General features: G+C 42.1%; 1 protein-coding gene across 1 annotated transcript in view; it reads left to right on the forward strand.

Annotated features, from left to right (window-relative positions):
- adamts3 (ADAM metallopeptidase with thrombospondin type 1 motif, 3) overlaps nucleotides 1-13,016 on the forward strand; it is a 209,088-nt gene that overhangs the window by 140,901 nt on the left and 55,171 nt on the right. The window lies entirely within an intron of this gene.

The raw sequence follows: 13,016 nt of genomic DNA on the forward strand, positions 1-13,016 counted from the left end.
AGCAAGTCTAAATGAGAGCCATAACACCTGCTAGCTGACTTAGCAGCATGGATGAGCAGATGGCAAGGTGATGAATATTCTGCCTCCCAACAGCCTAAACACAAAGCAAACAAGATGTGAATGTCCTCCTGTGGTGTGTGCTCTAAGTATCTTTCACCTTTCTCTTTCACTGATTTACTTTTCTTAACAAGAAACCTAGCGTCCCGATTATGGGGATGTCATAGGCGAAATTAGGTGAACATTCTGCAAAAATGGCAGATACATTATGAGCTTGTAGATCAGCTATTTTCTGCAAGAGATTTGTTGTAGAGCAGGGGTTCTCAAACTTGTTTTTATACCATGACCCTATTCTATGGGGGAAATATTTTGGCAACCCCACACTTTATTTATACTGCAATTTCATAGTGGAAATAAAGAATGTCTTAAAATAAAATGTCGGCCTTGAACATGAATATTTATTATAAACAGCCCTAATTCCTGCTGATTTGTGGGCCTATCTTATCAATGAATGATATCAACGGAAGTGTTTCTTTACACACATTTGTAAACCAAAGCATATTGCCAAAATCTTTAACCACTTAAACCCTCTAGTCGTGGTGAAACAGACCTGTAGTTGGACCGTTTTTTCCGTCCACACCAAATCTCTTTGTCAAAAATAACTGATCTACGAGCTCACAACGCTTCGCAAAGCGACACGTTGTGAGCTTGTAGATCTGCTATTTCTGGCCAATGTTGCCCCCAGAATAGAGATGCTGGAGTTCAAGCGGTTAATTAAAAAATGTAAAGTTTTCACAGGTGCTTTTCAAAAACAAATAAAAACAGACTTAATGAGAAGTTTGCCCTCCAAAGACTGAAAGGAGGATTAGTCACCCTCCATACAGCAGACCAGGAGGCAACTGCTTGACTTAAGGACTTAATTAGCATTCTCTAAATAATTAGAAGGATGTGTTTCTTTCTACATCTGAACGCAGATCCATGATACGTGGCTGCATTGAGCTGAGAAAGAGTCCAAGATCCGCTCTCAGACGAGATCAGTATTTATTTTTAATTCATGTCAATGCCGAATTGCCGGACTCACAAGAAGGGGACAAGCTTTCTCAGCGCAGCGTAACAGTACTCTGGGTACTCGTTCTGAATTGATATCCAGTACATTGCGAGGGGCTGTCCAGTGAAGATTTGCTTTCAATAACTCATCCCATATGAAAGATCAATCAGCGCCTCCTGCTCAGACAGTGACAGGCTTGTTGCGTACCGCGTACCAAAAGGATTGCGGATCCAATTGTCTCTGCTCCCAGTTTCGGGGAAATGGCTCTAAAACTGTTCTGTGAGCCGAGATTTGGGGGCATTTGCTCTGTATACTATCTGTCCATCTGTGGTCACATAGATGACCACAGATGGACAGATACAGAGCAAATGCCCCCAAATCTCTGCTGATTATCCTGGAGTGCCACAACCAGAGTTTCTTAATCCAGCTTTTCGATTTTATCTGTGAGGCCAAACAAGTTTGTGTGCCAACCAGGTGGCAAGGAAGCTCCGCTGGATTTGAAGCCCAGGAAGTGAATCTTTTATGATGTATTTTTAGATGTCGCTGTTTCATCTCCTAGCTGGCTGCAGAAGTGTTTACACTCCATTCAAGTGAACAAGGTTTTGGCCAGACTTTACACTTGATTGTATTACCTTAGTAAACATGTTCAACCATATTGGACAGAAATTGGGCCCCTTCCTTGCTTCCTTCACAGGTGTTACCAATGATACTAATGAAGGATCTGTTCCATTTAGTGTAGCACAGTGGTTCTCAAACTTTTTAATTTCAAGGACCCCCATAACTTTGAGAGTGTACAAATTTGTACTCTCTCAGAGTTACACCCCCTCAAGGAACCATGAGGGTCCCTGGACCACACTTTGAGACCCTCTAGTGTTTCTAGTGAGCCAACATGCACAATATCAGCACCCTGACTCTGTTTGACCAGAATGGAACAGAGCCTTCATTAGTAGACCCGCCCTCGCTGCAGTTGCAGCCAATAGCAGCCAGTTTCCGGTTTCTTTTCGGGGGCTGGAAGTTCCAAGATGGCGGATTTGAATCCGCCGCAAAAAAAGTGGCTTCAAAACGGGTCTGTAGAAACCAATGGGTCATGTGACGGTACCCTTTCGTCCATATTCTTTTACAGTCTATGGTTCCAACCTGCAATGATGAGGGGATCAATTGTATACCCCTGGTGGATTTGAGGGTTTAAGTGGTTATTGAAGAAGAGAACACACTGGAGCAGCTCGGACAATTAAAGCCTCTTTTATGAAGGTGCATCGAAATGTCGGTCATTCTCTATTTGTACAAGCACTTTAATAAAAGAGGCTTTAATTGTCCGAGCTGCTCCAGTGTGTTCTCTTCTTCAATTTCATTGGTCCTGCTCCTGTGACGCACCTGGCTTGCCTCGTTTGGCTGAGGCACGGCAGTAGACTCCCTTTCTTCTATAGTTAACAAGTTACTTCTTTCTAATGGTGGCCAGTGGTGGCCAAGTACTCAACCCCCAGTACTTAGAGTCAAAGTATAGATACTCCTGGTCACATACAGTATGACTCAACTACAAGTGAAAGTTGCTCTGTTCTCTTCTGATACATTATGCTGCTATACATTTTGCCAGGGTAGATTATGAAACCATGCTCCGGACGCCCCAACAGGGGTTTGATTTCAGAGCTAATTGTCTTTCGCCCCTCATGAGTTTTCAGGTCTAGGAATAGAACAACAATTCATAGTTGTCACCGTCATAGACCCAAAATGGTAATGAATTCCGCCCCCTATGATTACTAGGTTCGAGTCAAAGAAAACCTTCTATCCCCCAATCTCTCTTGTTCTTACACTGTATCATTAGTGTAAAAACAACAAGGCAAGTACGTTTATGTATGTGATTAAATTACAGTACATGGATCTTCTGTGCATAAGTGTGTGAAAGTGTGAAAGAAAATAACATAAAAGCATCTGTCATCTTCCAAAGCTCATCTGACAACCCTTTGTGGTAGAAACGTTATACAATTCACAGCATTGTCATAAAGTTTGTCATACATTTACATTGCAATTTTCTTTCTTAATAATGATTGATGATAAATGCCATACTTTGTATGCATAAAAGCCTAACAGTGACTTTTATACACCTCACAATACTGTCAGACAGTGTTTTTTTTTGTTGCATTACTATTTTTTTATAAAAGAAAAGAGAAAGAAATGGTCAAATGAATAGACAATTTCAACAAAGGGATTGATCAATACATGAGAAATAAAAGCTAAAAAAGAATGTAATATAATAAAATAAATATCTCCCAACGACTCACAGCAATACACAAAATGTGGTGGTAACTTATTTAGAACAGGGCCAGGCCCTGTAGAACTGTCTTTGAAATGATTTGTGTTGGCTTTGGAAGATAATTAACTACAAATAGACAATCTACGTTCTGAGGGTTCAAGTGGTTAGTCCTTTTTAACATTTTAGCTACAGTAGATGTTCATGTTTCTGGTTAGTGTATTCGAGTGGTTCTCAAGCATTTTGATGTTCTAAATTTGTATGTATTTGGCCACGGACCCCCATCTGAAAAGACTTCGTAGACCCATAAGAGAAGATTTGTGTTGAAAATAGCTAATCTACAAGCTACACAGATTTGCGTGAGATTAGCTGCATGTCTATGACTACCTTAAAAAGTCTGCGGGCCCTGGGTTGGCAATCCGTGACCTGGTGGTTTTCTAGTTTTTGTGTTGCTGTTCAGGGCTCTGACAGCCTCAGGGAAAACCCCCTCCCTGAGCCTTGTTCTCTGGGCTTTGAAACACCTCAGACGCTTCCCATTCCACATCGTCACAAATATTCTATTAAATCAGATAGAATCCTTTATTGAGCCCCGGAGGGAAATTCAGTGCCATAGGTAGCAGTGATAGCAGTTGAAGGTCGAAAACACAGGAGAGACACAGGGAAGAAGACAAAATAGATCAAACCAGGGACACAGACGGCATTATAGAACACACGTGTGTGTGTGTGAACATTTGCCAAACTGTCAAACTATATAGAGATAATGTTCTAACACTAGATACTGTGTACACGATGGATCTCTGAATATATCTCTGCTGTCCGGCAGGAACCAGCTAACTCCAAAATGTTCATTTTTCAGGAAATGTAAAAACAAAACAAAAATGGAGTTAGGAGGTTTTTTGTTCATCATTGATTTGAACAGCTGAATGGACCTCCATGCTCACTATGAGGTTGGAGGTCAAAAGGGGCCTGGAGTCAGCAAAACCAGGTAACTCCACCCCCCTTTGCTGGACTTAGCTGGTTTAGCAGAAAGTTTGAGGATCCAATGCGCACGTGACTCCTGGGTGCCTCTGATACGCCCATATATGGGCATACTGTATCGGTTGGATCTGCGTTGCGACGTAGGTGTGACCTCTAGTGGTATAAAAACATTTTATCTCTCACAAGGCAGTGTTGGCCAGTTCATTCAGAAACTAGGCACAGAGGATGTGCTACAAGTGGATTCAATCATAACAATAATGATTATTAACAATAATAATAATACATTTTATTTTTAACACTTTCATTACCTGTAAGAGCAGTACACTGTTGTTCAACAACGGTGTTACGGTAAAGTTTACATTCACACTGTCATGGCAGAGTAGCCTCGGAATGATTTCTCCCGGGATCAACCTGTCATTGCCTGTCACAGCCATAACGAATCTACGACACTTCAAACACAAACAACACTGCCAAGAGCAGAAGATCATCTCGGTAGAAAAGAGCAAATGCAGTTCAGGCATGCAACGCTTGGTTTGAAATGGAATATGTATTGAATGTATGAGCATGAATATCTATGAGCATAATTATACATTTTGGTATCAATGCTCTGTCTCAATTTATTCACAACTTTGTAGGCATGAAAATATGCATGTTGATATTTATTATAACAAGACCGCCTGAAGCCCACCGGTGGATGCTGTGGCGGTGGGAGCGCAAAAAAAGACGTCAAGCAAGGTAGCAGAGCAATAGCAGAGCAGCAGCAACCAGAATGAGCAATAAGCATGGAGGTTTCGATAGCCCACCCCAATCAAATGGTGTGCAATCTGTGCATGCAGCACAAATCTTCTCTTCTGGGATGAACCAACACGCCCTGAATTACTCATGGGTGTGTTTTGGGCTTTACATTATTTAAACCAATCAGATTGTTGGCTGCCATCACCTTTAAGAACGAGCTGCACCCAGCGTGAGGTACATTCGTATTTGTGAGCTTATATATCAGATATCTTTAGTGCACTCGGCACGCAACTAAATGAGGCATACGCTTCTTTCCATCACCGCTCGTCTATTAACTCTCTCAGTGCCACACAACGAGATATCCAGAGTTTTTTCTGAATGCCCTCAGTGCCAGAACAAAAAATCCAGAGTTTAAAAAAATATATATGTATATATCTGAAGATTTGCAGCTCCATCCACTCCTTGTTTAACTTATAACTGAAAAAGGCTGTATCTCGCTTCCTAAGCACTTTTTTTTTACTTTGCAAAAAAAAACATTTGCTGGCACAGTATGAACATATTTTTTTATTTCATTAGCACTGAGAGAGTTAACACGCATAGCAGCTGAAATGTTTTTGTTTTATTTCCTGGATTAATGAAGAAACAATTGCTTGAAATGCTACCTCAATTGTTGAACATGAGTGTTGTGTTCAGATCGGATGGATTGAAATGGTTTGAGCATATGATGCTGCTGCTTTTTACTTCTTCCGCTAGATATAATATCTCCTCATGTCATATCTGTGCCAACCCATGGTGTTAGTCGGTTGGCCAGCACACAAGCACTCCAAATGTCTCCAAACTTGACCAGTAGGTCACCCTATTGCGCAGGCGCGCCGGAAGTCCTCTTACGTATTTCTTACTTCATAGTTTTCCAGTTACAAAGCGCATGCACGGACACGGACAGTACTGGTGGACATGGACACATGGCGAGGCTCTCTGTTCAATGAACAATAACTCTATTTTATAGAGTCTTACTTTTACTTTGTATCTATTTTGATCCAAGGCTAGCGTCTCGCCAACCCTGCCCACAGTCTGCACAATGAATTTCAATGACAATGCTGCAAAAACCTTTTACGCCCACGCTCATTGCCTTTGATTGATACAACATTGATTGATGTGTAAAGGTGCAATATAAATGCACCATTTTTATTTAACTAAAGTGTGTCAAAAATAGAAATGTGCCTCACTATATGCTATATACCTGATCCAAGCAGACGGATGGATGGTATAAATCGTGCTGCTCTTGACCCCAACATTTCAGTGAGCTGCTGATTTCCAAAACAACACAAGCCGTACTGCACCTCTACTCCCATGCCGGCAAACAGCAAAATATCCCAAAATACCAAAAACTATACTATGTTCACAATTTGTCCTATTTGAAATGGATATACAGTAACATATCTGAGACTGTGTAGCCATAATGTCAATCTTGTACTTCCTCTAGGACTCACAAAGCAACTTTGGACCATAAAACACCCGACACTTACATTTCAAATTGCAACCTTTGACTCACTGGTGATACAAACGTAATTGACAGTAGGACTTAACAATCAGATTTTGCGTATTTCAGTGCAGGGGCGCCGATTTATGTCCGCGCTTTTGGGTGCGCAACGCACGCGGCGTGTGCATGCGCAAAAATAACCGCAAAAATGTGTGGTTATTTTCTGGTTTGTTACCTTTTTGGGTTTTTTTTCTTACTTTAATGCAGTTAATTCAGTTAATTTGATACTAAAAATGTACTCCATGAAGTGAAGATGTCAGAGGTTTTTTCCTTTTCTTTTTTTGTGATGAGTTTGTGATGGGTGCTCGTCATTTCCCCTGGCTGCTTTAGCCCTGAGGCACCCACAGTATCGGCGTCCTTGTTTCAGAGGCATTTCAATGACACATACAGTACACATACAGTATATTGCAATGTATTGGACTATAACAGTGTGATATCATCATCATGTTTGTCTCCATATAGTCTACTCGCATTGTGATGATGTAATCAGAATCCTTTATTAAATCCCCCCCCCTCCACTGCCCTTTGCCTTTGTTCATACAATACCCAATAGCCCCATACAGAGAGAAAATGAAAATGAAAAGAGGTAGACAATGAATGTGTATGGGAGAAAGAGGAAGGAAGACAGTAGAAGTGACACACAAGTCACATTCACAGAGTTTATTGCAGGAGCAAGGTTTAGGGGTATGTTGCGGCTGGAGGGAGAGCAGGGCATGCACACATGCAGATAAACAAGCGAGGCTGGCGAGAACAACCAGGCGGGCAGGTGTGCTGACATGAGCGTGAAAAACAAAAGGAGACAACGGTTAGCGATGGCAATACAATACTCCTAATTATCTAAGCAGCCGTGAATGTGACTGATGTGCCAGTACAAACTGACCTGACACAATGAGTGGATGGGAAACTGGCGTATAAGTACAGCAAGGCGATGAGCTGAATTAATCACAGAGCCCGATCATGTGCAGGTGTGTAGGCAGCTGAGGACAGGAGCCAGCGAAGAGTGGAGCCTGAAGCCATGCCCACACACAAACACACACAGAGAGGCAGACAGGGGGACTGTGTGTGTGTGTGTGTGTGTGTGTGTGTGTGTGTGTGTGTGTGTGTGTGTGTGTGTGTGTGTGTGTGTGTGTGTGTGTGTGTGTGTGTGTGTGTGTGTGTGTGTGTGTGTGTGTGTGTGTGTGTGTGTGTGTGTGTGTGTGTGTGTACACATGTACGCATGTACGCACGCACGTGTTTGTGTGAGAGAGAGGGGGTGTGGGTGGGAGGGGGGCATCGTGTGGGGTGAGAAAGAGAGAGAGAAGGTGGGAAACAGTCAAAAGGCTATAGGTGAAAACGGGGAGTGTGACCAAGCTGTTCTTTCATGGCTATGGGTAGAATTTGAGTTTAAAATGGCATCAGATATCCCACTGACAACTTGAATGTTTCACAGCCAGCTCCCCATCAATATGTCTGGAGTGCTTAACAGTCTGTTTGACACTTACTGTTTAGATGAATCATAGTTTGAAGTAGAGAGAGAAATCTATAAAGTCGATAACACACATGATTACTTTGTTGACCTCTAACTGCTTATAGATTGTGTACTGAGCGGGCCTGGCTCACAAATACCAGTGAGGGGAATTTTGAGATGCGCAGACCGCTGGTTCTCAGCGTCGGGTTCGGGGACCACCAGGGGACCCTGACGGGTCTATAACTCTAGGGCAGTGGTTCTCAAACTTTTTCATGTCAAGGACCCCCAAATTGACACTTAAGGTCATTACACACCGGCGATTATGTGAATATACGCAAAATTCAGACTTGTTCCGAAATTAATTAAAAGACGCTTTTTCGCTTCGCTTTTTCGCTCCATGGAAGCTTGCATTGACTCTATAAGGTTTTTTTTTTTAAAAAAGGATTATTTGCATGAAAAATTCGCTCCCGGTGTGTAAGGGCCTTTATCAGCCCGCGGACCCCCATTTGAGAAGATATGCCACGGACCCCCCATAAGAGATGATTTTTACAGCTCTAGCAGTCAATTCTCAACCATTTTAATTGAAGGACCCCCAGTTTGACATGCATAAGGCTACGGACCCCTATTTTATGGCATTTCTATCTCTGGGATCCCAATTCATATTGTAAAATCAATGTTCATTTAACTCTGAGAATGGACCCGTTGCTATTTCCCTCCTGTGTGCTCATTCCCTGTGAGAAGGTGTTTGAGACTGGCAGGGTGCCAACAAAACAAAAAACAAAAGGCTGTGTGCACAACAACTCCATCTCAGAGACCGGCCCCAACGCTCTGAAATAAACATGAGAGATACTGTTGGCTTAAAGCATCTAAGGCAATGATCTTCAGGCACTCTTGCAAAGAGTCAATTTTTCTTTTTAAATGGTAAACAGGTCATTGGGTCATTCTGATCGTAACAGGGTTCTTGGCAAGACTTACTCGCTAGGGCAGGGTTTCTCAAAATGGCACCATAGGGTACCATAACGCCATTTTGACAAAAATAAAAACACAACAAAATTATTCCATTCCACATAACTACTGCAGACTGCAGAGTCATTTTCCATACTGTCATCTCTTAAATCTGCAAGGCATGAAATCCCGTAAACCATACACATTTTATTATGTGATACTCTCTCCTCCAATCGGAGCCACTCTCTTTTTTTAAAGGATCTTAGGGATGCTAGTATACCCAGATGTACAGGTCAGGTGTAATCAAAATGACATTGGGCAAGTGTCCCTTCTAATATTTCAAGAGTGTTTCCTCTATTACAGTGGATATTTTAGCAAGAAATTATACTTATAGTGCCAGACTCTCTCCGGGTAGTTTATTGTCTATTATGAAGAAACTGGATTCTTAGCCGTAACATCAAATTGACTTACTACTACTCTGAATTCAGGAGACTTCTTTAGTATTGCATTAAACCCAAAGATTATCAACTTTGGGAGACAACCTATCTTCTAACCAGATGCTGCTGACCTTGTGGAGTTCAGCTCTAAGTCATTTTTCGACTTCTAATTCATCATGATGAGAGACTATAGGAGAGCTGAGCTGTCAGTGAAAAGGGACGGATTGCAATCACAGGCTGATGTCAAGCCATTAGCAGAAAGAAGATGACCTAAAATGCCCCCTTGAGGGGATGCTATTGTACCCTACTGGCTTACCTGCCAGTGAGTGAGGGGGGGGGCGCTCATAATTCCGACATCCCATTATTCCGACAGTTAACCTATTAAGACCTGGAACGCATCTGTGTCATTTTTAGATTTGAGCTAAAAAGCATTATTTATTTTACACTTTGGGCTATTCAAAAATAGCAGATCTACAAGCTCATAGCGCGGCACCGAGTGCCGCGCTATGAGCTTGTAGATCTGCTATTTTTGAAAAAACGTGAAAATGTGTGCAAATCTTTGAATATATATATTGTTAAAGCAAACATATTTAACTCAAATCTTTGCTTCTGGGGGTCCCTGGAACAAAATATTTTGAGATGGGGGTCGGCGGCCAAATACATCTAATTTTGGGGGTCCTTGACATGAAAAAGAACACCACTGATATAGAAACATACGTTTTTCAGAAAACTGGGATTCAGGAGACGGCTTCAGGTCCTAATGGGTTAGGTTAGGGTTAGGGATAGGGTTAGTTGTAATGGGGTCAGTTGGACCAACGGGATGTCGGAATAATGGGCTGTCGGAATAATGACATGGCACCCAGTGAGGAGCCCCCACCAGGCTGACATAGAGACCTCCGTCTTACTACTCCCACTCAACAGCCCCCTGACAGGTGCCACCATGTAGGATCCAAACCCCACGACTCTGTGGTGATGGACAGGCACTTTAACCCCGCGCCAACCGAACGCCCATATCTTTCCTAATGTGACCTAATGTAATGTGACATTTTCTGAGACCAGATTGGAATTCATACAGAGGATTGTGTAATGTATGTTTGTGTACTGCAATATATACGGTCATACGTTGACCCTTTCTATTACCATTGACGCTGAAGACAGAACCAGCAAATGAGAATGTGCTTCCCTTCTTTTTTTTATATAGAGGGGTCATTTTCACCTATTTAAATTCATGAGTCAAATGAAGTGATGAGTTCAGCAGCATCACCCAGGTCTAGTGGGAATGTTGTTATCATGAGCTGTTGCTTTGGAAGGTTGCAGGGCTTTAAGCTTTTTCGGTATATCTTCATCAGACTCTTTAACAGAGGAAAACGATAGGTTTCGGGGCTTTATGCTTTTTCAGCACATCCTAATCACAAACTTTAATAAAAGAAAACATCGATCTGCCCTGGAGTCCTCTCCGTTGGTAGAAAGATTGTACACACGTCTTTCTCCATAACTCCCTGATGTGCAAAGATTTGCTGATTGTCTTGCTGAATGACACACTGGACTCTTATCAACCACCCGCCTAGATAACAATGAAACCCTTTGGGAATAACCAAGGTTCAGTGGTGCAGACAGCATGCACATTTTATAGCGATGACTATAGAGCCAGAGTAGACCAATGTATTGGTTTGGCAGTTATGCAGCTGGTGTGTCAAAAAAGCTCACACTGCGTCACATCACGACACTTGTGAGTTTGTAGATCAGCTAAATGCTAAGAATGTTGTTACAAGGTGCCATATAGTGGCACAGTAGTAGGCTTAGAAAAGTGAAAATGTCCCTTCATAAAACATGTACTCTTCAAATGTCAGCTTTCATGTCGTAAACACTTAAACGCTTTATACTTCATTGACTACGTGTTTTTTTTTACCCTCTACACTAAATGTGTTTGCCGGAAATAGCCGATCTACAATTTCACAATGAGCCGCGAAGCGCTGTGAGCTATTTTCCCTGAATGTGGTTGTAAGTGCAACAGGTGGTAGCTGCGATGCTGTTGAGGACAGGACAATGGCTGTAATCTCTACACGATGCTGGTAGTGAGCGAGGCCGTTGTGAATTCATGAATTGGACCAAATTAAAGGCTGTGCTGTACTGTATGTGTGTTGAAGTGCCATGGTTCTTTATGAATGTGCACTAATGTGAATGTTAGGTAGCCCGGGCATCCTGGGTTTTGATGATTATGCAGTATATTATTTTACACGTACGGTACATCGGCGCTGTCCGGTGGAAACCTTGTAATATCTTGACTGCCCACCAGTGGGCCCCAACCCACAGGTTGGGAATAGGCTCTATGCACAGCAGCCATGTTGGAAAGAAATAGGCTCTATGCACAGCAGCCATGTTGGAAAGAAATAGGCTCTATGCACAGCAGCCATATTGGAAAGAAATTGGGCCTCTTCTTACTTACTTCACAGGTGTTACCAATGATGCTAATAAAGGCTCTGTTCCATTCTGGTCAGGGTGCTGATAACGTGCATGTTGGCTCACTGGAAACACTCCATTTTGGTTCCCAAATGGCCCCTTATGGTGGGTGTGTAACTCTCAGAGTTATGGGGGTCCTTGAAAATAAGACAACCACTATGCCACACTAAATGGAACTGAGCCTTAATTAGTATTATAGGTAACACCTGTGATGGAAGTAAGGAAGGGGCCCAATTCATTCCCAATATGGCTGCTGTGCATAGAGCCTATTGGGCCTCTTCTTACTTCCTTCACAGGTGTTACCAATGATACTAATGAAGGGTCTGTTCCATTCTGGTCAAACAGAGTCAGGCTGTTGATATTGTGCATGTTGTTGTAGTGTGGTCCAGGTTCCTTGAGGGGATTCCAAATTGTCCCTCATGGGTGTGTAACTCTGAGAGTGTACAAATGGAACCAAATCGACCCGCAAGTCATAGCTCTGTGCATTTACAGTACAGAGCTGAGCCTTGAGCCTTAATTGACTCACGCAGTATAGATTAGGCTTCTAATCTTCTCACACAGCAGGTTTGGCATGTGGAATTAGAATTAGTTTCCCATTCAGATCGCATGAATGATACTGTATGGTAACAATAATATGTAATGAAATAAAATACGCTTTTAAGGCATATTGCACACAGAGACTAGAGTAGTAATTACTTTCCTCGATTTTAATGAACTGGTGGGTGATTTCAATTTGAAGATAGGAAGACCACCCTGTGTCAAACAGCATCTCGCCAAGAGTCATCTGAAAATTACCTGCCACACAAATTATGATTAGCAAGACCCTCCACTAATCAGACACATACAGTATTATATTTAAACTCTACTCTGACTTTGCATGCAAAGTGACATTACTGCACGTTAATACATCTCAAGATATTGATATTGATGTTCCGTGTTTATTCTTATGAAGTGCCCTTAATGGTGCTTAATTTGTAATCCTAAACCAATTCACAAGCAATCCACAAGGCTACTGTACATTAGATTTCCCTATGTGAATGATCCCTATAGATGCATGTTAAACAGGATAAAAAGACAGAAAAAAATGCAATCACTACAAAATTAGTTGTCACTAGACTCTAGTAGTGAATTTTGAGTGGATTAACCACTTTGACCCTGGCGTCCCTGTTTTGGGACTGTTA

Source organism: Gymnoscopelus microlampas (assembly GCF_963454915.1).
Source record: "Gymnoscopelus microlampas genome assembly, chromosome: 4".
Taxonomy (NCBI): Eukaryota; Metazoa; Chordata; class Actinopteri; order Myctophiformes; family Myctophidae; genus Gymnoscopelus; species Gymnoscopelus microlampas.